Source organism: Oncorhynchus mykiss, chromosome 22 (assembly GCF_057628025.1).
Source record: "Oncorhynchus mykiss isolate SJ-2025 chromosome 22, ASM5762802v1, whole genome shotgun sequence".
Classification (NCBI taxonomy): Eukaryota; Metazoa; Chordata; class Actinopteri; order Salmoniformes; family Salmonidae; genus Oncorhynchus; species Oncorhynchus mykiss.
The window spans coordinates 8,238,167-8,248,915 of record NC_143043.1 but is presented as its reverse complement, the minus strand read 5'-3'; the positions used below and the strand labels follow the sequence as shown (position 1 = coordinate 8,248,915).

At 42.1% G+C, this 10,749-nt stretch overlaps 1 long non-coding RNA gene across 1 annotated transcript; it reads left to right on the top strand.

Annotated features, from left to right (window-relative positions):
- Positions 1 to 523: 523 nt before the first annotated feature.
- Positions 524 to 9,816, top strand: LOC110502106 (uncharacterized). The gene is made up of 5 exons (XR_016490492.1): positions 524 to 963; positions 1,107 to 1,178; positions 1,715 to 1,833; positions 2,116 to 2,257; positions 8,054 to 9,816. It is a non-coding gene; the product is annotated as an uncharacterized LOC110502106 (long non-coding RNA).
- The last annotated feature ends 933 nt before the right edge of the window (positions 9,817 to 10,749 follow it).

Here is a 10,749-nt window from a genome sequence, read left to right as displayed (position 1 = left end):
TACCTGTGTTTCTTCAATTGCCACACCAAGTCATGTATTACTGACAGTGGAGGCTCCTCCTCCGAGGAAGGGGAGGAACATCCTCCTCAGTAAAATTTCATAAAAATGTAAATAGTGAAACATTAAAAAAGTCTTTAGATAATGGATTTTAAATACACTGTTTTGCAATGGTCTACAGTAACTTCAAAAGTACTGTCTGGGGTAGCACCGTGGTGTAGTCAGAGGACAGCTAGTCCTCCTCTGACTACATTGACTTCAATACAAAACATTGGAGGCTTGTCACCCCCTTCCATAGACATACATGGTAATTATGACCACTTCCGGAGGACGTACACCAACCAATCAAAGCTTTTTCAGTATGAACTGACATGTTGTCCATCCAATCATAGCATGAGGATCAGAGAATGAACCTAGTGTGTTCTATTGAGATTGTGCCACAGAGCATTATGGAGGTTCTATTTGTTGAGAAGCTTAGTGACGTTGTTGGATAGAGATTAAGAGTGATTCAGCCGGTCCTTGTACCATGGCATCAGAGCCAGACCGAGGCTCCTGTAGTGGAGGATTGGGTGAGCTGGAACCTGCCACCCTGATCCGCTACAGACTCTGGCCTGCCACCCCCCATCTGCCACAAACAGCAATTTCAGTGGTCCTCCTGCGCCAGTTTTGAGCCCTGCAGCTGGAGCGTGGGGTGTCTTTGAGGGGAATTACCTTGGTTTTTCACAAATCCAATGCATGTTGGAAGGTTGTTATTGTATTTTAAATTGGAAATAAGAAAAAACATGTATGTGTTTTTTACTGTGAGGAGTAGTTTTATTTTCATTCTATCTACAGACAGTTGAGTTCTACCGGAAGCTCAGAAATTAGTCATTTGAGGAGTTCAAACACTGGCAGTTTGAACGAGAGACTGTCAGGAAGATGGCGCTACTGACCTTGGACGGAACAAAGTGTCCTCTCTGTCCACAGGTATGTCAATGATAACAATTAAGGAACAACAATAAGTAAGCGAGGATTCTTATTTGCATTCAGTGTTGTTCATAATTGATGAGGGGAAATATATCCAACCTTAGTTGTCTTTCTCATATACTGTATCTTCTATCCTTGTGCAGCAGGTAGCCTAGTGGTTAGAGTGTTGGACTAGTAACCGAAAAGTTGCAAGATTGAATCCCTGAGCTGACAAGGTAAACATTTGTTGTTCTGCCCCTGAACAAGGCAGGTAACCCACTGTTCTTAGGCTGTCATTGAAAATAAGAAATTGTTCTTAACTGACTTGCCTAGTTGAAAAAAATGCCTTGCCAAACAGTAGCAATGTTATGCAGCATACCATTGCAAGCCTCAAAAACCCAACCCTTTGTCCAAGTCGTGGGAGGCGGTACGGGATTGCCAGACAGGGCAACATTTTCTGTGTGGCTTTGCCACCCAGGCCGCTACAGTTGCCATGAAAGCCTGTCTGGATCCACAATATGCTGGATAACGGGACTCTGGTAAAGCTAGGTAGACCAATCATCTGCTTAGTGGATACACCGATTACAGATGCATTCACGGCAAAACTACAGTGACCCATGTTTCCCAAATAGCACAGGGGTTTAAGTAATAGCCTTGCAAATATCCATTCCCTGTGTCTCTAATAATTTTGTATAATTCATTATTTGCATTATTTTTTAAAGGAAAACGGTCATTCAAGTATTGCAGCTGATGCCCTATTTGTTCTTCCCAGAAAAAGATTGCCTGGGACAAGCATTGAGGGTCCCAAACATGCTGGCAGCTGGATGGTTCTTTTGTGACCGAGACAAAGTCGACTGCTTTGTAGGAGGAGCATCAGACACACCAACTGAGGTATACTGGATTTTGAAGAATGGGATGTATTTCACAATCAGTTAGTATCACTAGCCCTCTTCTGTGTGACTTGTGTGACGTGTGTTTATGTGTATATGTGTATAACCAACAGCCCGGCTAATGTTGGAAAAGTTAAAATGTTTGATTGAAATCAGGAGAAGCCATTTATCCTTGGTGATGCGACACTAGCATTGAACGATTCTGTCCCTAATATTTATAATACAGATCAGATGAAACATGAACTGCATAGTGAATGTGACTTTTTATTCACTCTTTTTACAGGAGTGCCCGGGATTTCAAGCAGGGAATGTGCTGTGATCCAAACCCAAAACCCAAAAACTGGACATACAGTAACTGGTGTGTTTGGGATGGCGTGCAGGCACGAGCATCTACTGAAGTTCCTGAACCTGAAGAGAGGAGAGAAGTATGGTTGATGGATGAATGTGGATGGGATGGATGGATTTTTCAGATGTATAGCTGATGTATAGCTGTTTTTTTTGTTACAGTGGCAAGAAAATGTATGTGAACCCTTTGGAATTACCTGGGTTTCTGCAGAAATTGGTCATCAAATTTGATGAAGTCACAACAATAGACAAACATAGTGTGTTTAAACTAATAACACACAAATTATTGTATTTTTCTTGTCTATATTGAACACATAATTTAAACATTCACAGTGTAGGTTGGAAAAAGTATGTGAAACCCTAGGCTAATGACTTCTCCAAAAGCTAATTGGAGTCAGGAGTCAGCTAACCTGGAGTCCAATCAATGAGACAAGATTGGAGTTGTTGGTTAGAGCTGCCCTGCCCTGTAAAAACAAACTCACAAAATTTGAGTTTTTTATTCACAAGAAGCTTTGCCTGATGTGAACCATGCCTCGAACAAAAAAGACCTCAGAAGACCTTTTGTAACCCTGGAAAGGGTTACAAAAGTATCTCTAAAATTTTCATCAGTCCACGGTGAGACAAATTGTCCATAAATGGAGAGTTCAGGACAAGTTCAGCACTGTTACTACTCTCCCTAGGAGTGGCCGTCCTGCAAAGATGACTGCAAGAGCACAGTGCAGAATGCTCAATGAGGTTAAGAAGAATCCTAGAGTGTCAGCTAAAGACTTACAGAAATCTCTGGAACATGCTAACATCTCTGTTGACAAGTCTATGATACGTAAAACACTAAACAAGAATGGTGTTCATGGGAGGACCCCACGAAGAAGCCAGTGCTGTCCAAAAAAATGCATTGCTGCACGTCTGAAGTTTGCAAAAGTGCACCTGGACGTTCCACAGCGCTACTGGCAAAACATTCTGTGGACAGATGAAACTACAGTTGAGTTGTTTGGAAGGAACACACAACACTATGTGTGGAGAAAAAAAAGCACAGCACACCAACATCAAAACCTCATCCCAACTGTAAAATATGGTGGCGGAAGCATCATGGTTTGGGGCTGCTTTGGAAAAATGAATTCCCATGTTTATCAAGACATTTTGCAGGAGAATGTAAGGCTGTCTGCCAATTGAAGCTCAACATAAGTTGGGTGATGCAACAGGAAAACGAACAAAAACACAGAAGTAAACCAACAACAGAATGGCTTCAACAGAAGAAAATATGCCTTCTGGAGTGGCCCAGTCAGAGTCCTGACCTCTACCCAATTGAGATGCTGTGGCATGAACTCAAGAGAGGAGTTCACACCAGACATCCTAAGAATATTGCTGAACTGAAACAGTTTTGTAAATAGGAATGGTCCAAAATTCCTCCTGACTGTTGTGCAGGTGTGATCTGCAACTACAGACCATGTTTGGTTGAGGTTAGTGCTGCCAAAGAGGGTAGTTATTAAAGTTTTATTGCTGGTACAACTGCTGATGTAAAAAGGGTTTTATAAAATACATTTGATTTGATAATGAAATCTTTGCTGTGGTTTGACTGACAATTTGATATTTTAGTAAAATTCCTAACATTGTCCATAATATATTTTTCTCTAACTTGTGAGCATTGCACATGTATAACTTAATTTGATTTTGTTCTGCAATAGATTTAATTAGGGCCTTGATTATGTTGTAGGCAGCACACAGTAGGATTTGGAGGTTTGGATCAGATCACACTTCACGCTGGATAATCCACTCTACACTCAAATCGATGTTGCCTTCCTAACTGGTTAGCTTTATGATGAGATGCTTTCATACTGTTATATGTTCGCTTGTATATTTGTATAATATTTTCTAGGTCTGACATGATGCCCCCGTCAATCCCCGATGATAGGAACGCTCAGTTGACTCCTCAGCTTAAAAAAGAAATAGCTTTTTAATGATGTCTCCATATTTGTCCCACTGTATTCGGGCTAGTCAATATAGGTTTTAAACCTTTTAACATAAATGCTTACGTTTCAGCCTGGAGATAAGGTTGAAGGCCACGGAGAAGAGAAACTGGATTGTACACTACACTGCGCAGCAATTTTGGAAAGTCTGCAAACTAAGAAGACTCACTGTCTGCTGGCCACAATCCATAGGCTTGTCCTGGAGTGCTCTTTCTATTGTGGCCTGGTCAGAAAGTATGCAGGTACTGAAGCCAATTCAGTGTTGAACACTGCATCACGCCCTGGCATATCACTGCTGTTGTTAACTCATTCACCCAGATGCTTTGAACTATATGAAAGAATTATATCAAACTTCAAGATTTTCATTAGCATTTCTTAAAATAGTTTTTCAGATGGACAAACCATTGCTGTGCGGCTCTCCAGAAAAATCAAGCAGACATCAGAGAATAAAACAGCAGATCAACGCCTACAATGGAAGGAACAAGTCACCTCAATTCCCCCCAATGCTTGGGCAAAGTGTGGCCGAGCCAACATGCTTTCACCTGGGTGCCCTCTGTGCTGTCCGAAATGAAATGCAGAACATATTAAAGCTCCAGCAAGCATTTTCAATGTTGGCTGGTGATGGCCCAGTCAGCACAGATGAAGAGGAGGACAGTGATTCAGAAACTGAAAGTGGTTGAGGAATGAATGTTTGTGTGTGCGTGTGAGTTCTATAGGGACAAACTATACACCGAGTATTCCACAAATTAGGAACACCTTCCTAATATTGAGTTGCACCCCCCCTCCACCTTTTGCCCTCAGAACAGCCTCAATTTATCAGGGCATGGACCTGTACCCCCACACATTGAATCGGTACCCCCTGTACATAGCCTTGTTATTGTTATTTTATTGTGTTACTTTTTTAAACTTTAGTTTATCTAGTAAACTCTATTTTCTTAAACTGCATTGTTAGTTAAAGGCTTGTCAGTAAGCATTTCATGGTAAGGTTGTATTCAGCGCATGTGACAAATACAATTTGATTTGACTCTACAATGAGTCGAAAGCGTTCAACAGCGATACTGGCCCGTGTTGACTCCAATGCTTCCCATAGTTGTGTCAAGTTGGCTGGATGTCCTTTGGGTGGTGGACCATTCTTGATACATATGTGAAACTGTTGAGAGTGAAAAACCCAGTAGCGTTGCCATTCTTGACACACTCAACCGGTGCACCTACTACCATACTCCGTTCAAAGGCACTTAAATCACTTGTCTTCCCCATTCACCTTCTGAATGGCACACACACAATCCATGTCTCAAGGCTTAAAAATCCTTCTTTAACCTTTCTCCTCTCCTTCCTCTACACTGATTGAAGTGGATTTACAAGTGACATCAATGAAGGATCATAGCTTTCACCTGGATTCCCCTGATCCTGAAAGAGCAGGTGTTCTTAATGTTTTGTATACTCTGTGTACATGCATATATTATTACCAACCTCCGGAGAATTAGACACAGGTACTGGTGCAGCCCAAACTCCAGCTCCAGCCTCAGCCTATCCTCCAGTTAAAGACCCAGGCCCTGTTCAAGCTCCACTCCCATCTCCAGCTCTAGGCCCAGCACCACCCCCAGCTGCAAACAGATATTCTAAAATCTGCTCCATCTTTTCATAATCAGCAGACACATTTACCCAGAAGAAAACAATAACAAGTGGTAGATGGCCATATATAGCAAAGCTCACCGTTGCCCTTTAGTGAGAGCAGTGGCCACATTGAGTATCTGTTCAAAGGGAATGTCCTGATTGTCTAAAGTAATGGGTCAAGTCACTGCCGGTACTGTACATGTCAATGTTGTTCGTCTCAATGACCAAGACATTACAATTCCGCATTGAAACATTGTAGAGAGCATTGATTGCATCTTACTTATTGTGAACTTGATGCCAGGGCCTGCCCCCAAAATGGAAGATAGTTGGTCCATGCCATAGTGGGAGGGCTTTTTTAATTTTAATTCTATCCCACCTGGCATACCCTCTACTTCAATGACCACCCACAGCCACAGCCTTATATGGAACTCTGCCCTGTCCACCTGCTTCATCATAACAGAAACAAGTGAAGGAAGATCAAGTGTACGCATTATTCCAAGCTTCTACCAGTGATCCATGAATCTGCTTACTTGAATGTAAACCAACAAGGCACAGCCACCACATGTTTTTATAAATCAAATGTCAGCCCTTGTATCCAGAACTCTGTCTGTGAATTTTAGTGGTTACATTTTTTAAGCTTGCTTAAAAGCGGAGCAAGACTGTTATTTAATTGTTGAATCACAGATATACAGTACATTTTAATAATTTATTTCAAATAAAATGGTACATACTATACTTCTGGTTGAATAAAGCTTGTACTCCTTGCACCCTAGCCTTGACTGTGAAGCTGCAGGTTTGCCAAGATGTAACAATAAAAGAGGCACAGTGCTGTATGAGTGTGTTTAAAGGCATTATAGATGTACAGATGTAGGATCTTAATTTGAGTCAGTTTGCTACAGCAGGAAAATAATCCTGCAGTAAAAGTAAAATGTGGTATGTGGATTTTAATGAATTTACATTTTTGTTGGGGGTTGACACATTTATCGCAAGGGAAAATCAAGTCTGACATTTCTAAGTGGAAATTACAAACCTCAGAAGCCTTTTCAAACCTCAAATACACTATAAGTTAAAAATGTCCTGCATTGCATAAAAGTTGTCCTGCACCTGGATGATCAAATTAAGATCCTACATCTGTATGCTTGAGGTTAAGTGTTACCAAAGTTACCATATTTTTTTAAATATGTGTATCAGAAAAGTGTACAGAAAACTTGGCGATCAGAACTTGGCCCTCAATAAATTCCTTTCCCCTCCCAGATGAGGCTGTGCTGACTGGTATGGGGTCCTCGGGGTTGTGGACAAGGAAAGCTGTGTCGACCTCCATACATTCCAACTTGATAACCTAACAAAAAATTATGTAGAAATAGACAAGATGAATAATAAATTAAATTAGATGTAAAAAAAAAGACAATGCCTAAAAATGCTTATAGGAAAAGAGTTGGTGAAAAGACTGAAATCCTCCTGTATGAAAAATGCCTGTTCTGGCTATCTTAAATCTGTATCTCAAATTTAACTCCCAACTATCAAATCCAAATACATTACTTTAAGTTAAACCTTCAAAATGTTATGATTTACCATTGTGACCCTACAGTATATATTCCCACAATTGATTTCAGCCGTCTTAAATTATCTTTGACTTTGAATGCCTTCGGTTTCCCCTTCAACTCCTGACCTCCTGCCTGTAGCTTGTCTGCCTCCTCATTGTAATGGGGTTTTGTGTCAGGTGGTAATGCCTGCCATTTGCCCTGTGTACCTGCCATAACTCCTGACATACAACAGAAAACATGACAATGTCAGTGACATTGTTTTATCTATCTATTCTATCAAGGCATTACTACAACAAAACATTTACTTGTTGTAGTAATATGTGTCAGACAGAGTCAGTAGAGTTTAGAATTTATTGTTTGACCCATATATTTCTGAAGAGAAATCCTTCTGATCATTCATCTAAAATAATAATTGACCTACATCAAAGACACACCGATTGAGAAATGCATACAGTCCACAATACCTGAATGTCCGCCTTGCTCTTGTAATTGCAAAAAGGTAATTAAAGCCAAACCTGCACAAAACTTTCACTTTAAGGTGGTCCCTCATAAACAGGTTGCAACCTGACACATTACATTTGTAACATTACCTCCTGTCTCAGCCTCCAGTATTTATGCTGCAGTAGTTTGTGTCGGGGGCTAGGGTCAGTCTGTTATATCTGGAGTATTTCTCCTGTCTTATCCAGTGCCCTGTGTGAATTTAAGTATGCTCTCTCTAATTCTCTCCTTCTTTCTTTCTCTCTCTCTCTCGGAGGACCTGAGCCCTAGGACCATGCCTCAGGACTACCTGGCATGATGACTCCTTGCTGTCCCCAGTCCACCTGGCCGTGCTGCTGCTCCAGTGCTGCTTCTGCCTGCGGCTATGGAACCCTGAACTGTTCACCGGACGTGCTACCTGTCCCAGGCCTGCTGTTTTCAACTCTCTAGAGACAGCAGGAGCGGTAGAGATACTCTCAATGATCGGCTATGAAAAGCCAACTGACATTTACTCCGGAGGTGCTGACATGTTGCACCCTCTACAACCACTGTGATTATTATTATTTGACCCTGATGGTCATCTATGAACACAGCCAGAAGAGCACAGCCAGAAGAGGACTGGCCACCCCTCATAGCCTGGTTCCTCTCTATGTTTCTTCCTAGGTTTAGGCCTTTCTAGGGAGTTTTTCCTAGCCACCGTGCTTCTACACCTGCATTGCTTGCTGTTTGGGGTTTTAGGCTGGGTTTCTGTACAGCACTTTGATATATCCGCTGATGTAAGAAGGGCTATATAAATACATTTGATTTGATCTTAGTTTTTTGTGGAGGGACAGCTTGACTGGGCCAGTTTTCTTTCATTCCCTAACCAATTCTAGAGGAAACAATAGCAAGAAAACACAATGGTAAAGACTACTGCATCACATTTTCATGTCAGAGTTATTCAGCTTTTTATCTAGCAGATGATTGAAAAAGTATCCCTTATATACTAAGAGTTATCTTTATTGTTTCACAACCAGAGGGACAGTGATGGATGTTTTGAATCTGGGTTTTACCAGGCAATATGAAACTAGAAGCAAAATACAAATAGCTACCCGGAAAAGTTAAAATAACATAACAATCAACATTATTATCACAACAGCAGAGGACAGGATCCAGGATTTGCATGTTATGTTTTCAGAATTTGATGTCATAACCCTCTGATAGCTAGCCAAGGGGAAGAGGTAGGGAGGGAGTGCATTGGGACCAGGTGAGGGAATCCAATAGCCCGACAACAATGGATGAATGAATACTTAATTGTTCCAAGGTGGCATTTGTTTGGGAATAATGGCACACATGTAACAAATCACAGAACATTCAACACTTCACTTAAATACAACATAAATATCACAGGACATACTTCACAAGACAAGGTCAGACAGACAAATTAGATAGAGGTATACTGTAGGTGCTGAATTATGGTTTAGTCTTCCTGGATTGAGGAACCTAGTGCTGGTTAACATGAATGACTTGTGTGCCCCGTTTGTTCTACAGAGTGGGGATTTGAACCTTTGGCCTGGCAGCAACTGTTGGTACTGGTAGTATAGTGGGTGTCTTAGTAACATTTTCTGGATTTATGGATGGTTCTTGATTTGTAGAGTGATGTGATGCTTTGAGACTTGACCCTGCTGAACCGTACCACTCAAGGAAGCAGAAGGTTAAGATGCTTTCAATGAATGTCTAATATAAAAGGTGAATCATCAGTAAGGCCGTAGGAAGATTCCTAAGTAGTCCTAAGCCAAATGTTTTGTCCAGAACCCAGGGAGATATTACAAAAAGACAAAACCCTTTCTTATGTTCACAGAATACAAAACGTTAATGACCCTCACCTCCACCACTCTCCGACAGTCCAGTTCAGGTGGCTGCCTCAGCCATCAAAGGCGACCCTCTCCTCGTTATTCCCTGGTCAAATAAGGCTTTCAGAATCTCTCTTTGTTCATGACAAATGTATGATCTTCTTTATCTTAAGAACAGAATTATCCAATAAATGTCGTTCCACTTCATGATTGTGTCCCACTTGTTGTTGATTCTTCACAAAAAAATACAGTTTTATATCTTTATGTTTGAAGCCTGAAATGTGGCAAAAGGTCGCAAAGTTCAAGGGGGACGAATACTTTCGCAAGGCACTGTATATACAGAGAAAGGAGTCGGCCCGAGAATTGAACCCTTTGGTACCCCCATAGAGACTGCCAGAGGTCCAGACAACAGGCCCTCCGATTTGACACACTGAACTCGGTCTGCAAAGTAGTTGGTGAACCAGGCGAGGCAGTCATTAGAAAAACCAATGCTATTGAGTCTGCCGATAAGAATACGGTGATTGACAGAGACGAAAGCCTTGGCTAGGCCGATGAAGACGGCTGCACAGTACTGTCTTTTATCGATGGCGGTTATGATATCGTTTAGTACCTGAGGTGCACCCGTGACAGGCTCGGAAGCTGGATTGCACAGCGGAGATAGGGCAGCAACCTCTAAGGTGCGAGGGTGAGTAACCGGGTGATAGCCGGCTATTGACAGTGACTAAGTTCAGGGCAAGGTACTGGGTGGAGGCCGGCTAGTGATGGCAATTTAACAGTCTGATGTCCTTGAGATAGAAGCTCTTTTTCAGTCTCTCGGTCCCAGCTTTGATGCACCTGTACTGACCTCCCCTTCTGGACGATAGTGGGGTGAACAGGCCGTTGCTCGGGGGGTTGATGTCCTTGATGATCTATTTGTTCTTCCTGTGACATCGGGTGCTGTAGGTGTCCTGGAGGGCAGGCAGTGTGCCCCTGGTGATGCATTGGGCAGACCGCACCACCCTCTGGGGAGCCCTGCGGTTGCTGGCGGTGCAGTTGCCGTACCAGATGGTGATACAGCCTGACAGGATAATCTCAATGATGCATCTGTAAAAGTTTGTGAGGGTCTTAGGGGCCAAGCCAAATTTCTTCAGCCCCCTGAGGT